Here is a 2,500-nt window from a genome sequence, read left to right on the forward strand (position 1 = left end):
CTGCCAAACCTAATGAAGCAATCTACTGATTTCCAAATCCCACAACAAGCAGGTGATCTACTTATGTCCAGCAAGTCTGGTGCATTCCAGACACGTTGGATTTAGTGTGCACACAGACAGCTCTAACACATGCAGTGAGGCTCACATAACTGGGATGCAAAGCATTTGCTGCATACTTACATAGCAATCACACATGTACAGCAGCTCTGCAAAGAAACCTCTCAGACATGCCCAGGTTGTATCTGATTGTTTGGGGAGGTTTTTTGGTTGGTTTGTTTTGGTTGATGGGTGTTTTTTTCCCGAGAAAAGTCTACCTTTTGTGATAAACTCACAATTCTCCAAAGAAAACGTGTGGCATATTGGGCAAAACACTATCCCAGGCTATGCAAAAGGCCTGGAGGTATCATGTTCAGATACAGTACAGCAGTACAAAGCAAGATATAGACACACTCTTAAAACCAATTATTTAAAATAGAACAGAAATCACGCTCAATCTAAATAAGCCATATATGATGCTATGAATTTATAAATGACACCACACATCAATAAACTAAACACTTTAGTAGTAATTTAAAAGACAGAATGCATTTCCAAATTTTAGAAATAAATCCAGTAAGTTCTATTATATTACACATTAACAATATAAATATTTTAATATACTGTAAAATGTATGTGTTCAATGACTCATGTTAGGTTGTGTGCTGTGGACAACTGTCTTAACAACAACGTTTATGTGGTCATAACTAAGTTTTTAATTTAACACCCCATTAAGATGAGGTGAGAGGATTCACACCTCTGTCAGCACTATTGTTTCAAGTCCATCTCCATCTACGTGCAGAGTCAACAAGACACTATCCACTCGATTTACAGTGCTGACACCTTGGAAGAGTGAGCCACTGCTTCTCTTCCCCCATGCACATACCATGAAAATTCAGGTGTGCAAGTCTGTTGTCAGATTTGTTAATGGCACGTTAACACTCACTAACATGCTGTAAATACTGAATGAATACAACAATCCTATTTTTGTTAGTCGGACACATTTCTGAAGAGTGAAATTCAGCTTTCTATACATATTTAAGAAAGATATCCTAAGTTAAAGACAAAAGGGTTTTCCTGAAACTAAGAGCAGAAAGCCCAAAATTTTACCAGAAGGAAATACATATGCACATAAAATGAAATTCCACCTGGAGGTGAATTAATACTCATGGATTTCTAGTTGTTTCACTCTGACATTAAACCTTTCCAGTTTGCAGGTAGAAGCAAGCATTCAATATACCACAGAGCAGCCTCTGAAAATTCAGGACAAATCTACAGCTTCCACATATCCTCTGGTTCTTCACAATGAAGGGACTTCTGTGAGACACAGAACATCAGCTCACACAGATATCCACAAGAGCTGTGGATTTCCAGCACCTTTCCCAACTGGGCCTCCAGGCAAGGCTCTTCCACACTGAAGACAAAACCCTACTCTATTTCTGACACTGGCAGGCAGAGAAATAGCCATAATTAGTTGCCTTCAGCCAAAGGTCTGGGAAGGAGAATTAAAAATTGCTTGTCCACCATGGAAAGTGAAATCCTGCCCAGCACTGGCTTCTGGGGCATCAATGGGTGCAGAGCCCAGCAGTTCCACTCTCACATGTATTTTCCAGCGTCTATTCTGGGAAAAACCTCAAAACTTCCCACCCTCAAAATACAGCAGCAGCCATGTGGAATGGTGCCAGAGAGCCGTGAGAAGGGACCTACCTCTCCCTGCTCCTGCAGCTCCCTTCACCTGCTCCACAATGGACCCTGAGAAATTTGTCTTTTGCATAACAGGAGGAATTTGTCTCCTATATTAACTTTGCCCCTTTCCAATGCAGAAACTTCAGAGCCTTTGCAGTGCACAGGTGATGGCTTTATTCAGAAAAATGGTAGATTTTGCTTCTTTTCCTGGGTCTCAGAAAATCTACATTGTTGAGTAGCTTGTTACCGAATCAGGCACTTATTGTATGTACAGATTACATAAACAAGAAGGTCAATTTTGTTTCAAATCTATATGAATATGGTTCTGGGACTGAATTAACTACTGATTGAAAAGTTATACATTTTCAGCTAGCTAATCATATTTTATTTCACTGCGTACAGACAGAAGTGCAATGAAATTAGCTGTTTGTTTGTACATTCTGGAAAATGTTTTAACTTCAAGACTATAGAAAAAAAGACAGGAAAAAAATTAATATATGTTCAGGTGAGATTGACAGGGTAAAAGTATGCAGGTGATAACAAAGCACAGCTCAACAGACACTGAGTTGATTTCTCCTGATATTTGACCATGTTTTTCCTTTCCCTAGAATGTGCTCACCCTTCCTCCATCATGAATTTACAGTTTTTAAGCATAGGTTAGTGTATCACAGGATAAAAACAATCCCAAGAGCCACTGCTGCATTTGGTTACTCAGTACTGAAATACAAAATGCTTTGTCAAGCTTTTCTCACACCAAATAACTGATAAGAATACACAT

The 2,500-nt window shown here is 39.1% G+C and overlaps 1 protein-coding gene across 41 annotated transcripts in view; it reads right to left on the bottom strand.

Moving 5' to 3' along the window:
- Positions 1-2,500, bottom strand: part of ZNF536 (zinc finger protein 536) — a 361,403-nt gene that overhangs the window by 229,685 nt on the left and 129,218 nt on the right. The gene's annotated exons all lie outside the window — the stretch shown is intronic.

The sequence above is a fragment of the Lonchura striata genome, chromosome 11 (assembly GCF_050655825.1).
Source record: "Lonchura striata isolate lonStrDom1 chromosome 11, ASM5065582v1, whole genome shotgun sequence".
Taxonomy (NCBI): domain Eukaryota; kingdom Metazoa; phylum Chordata; class Aves; order Passeriformes; family Estrildidae; genus Lonchura; species Lonchura striata.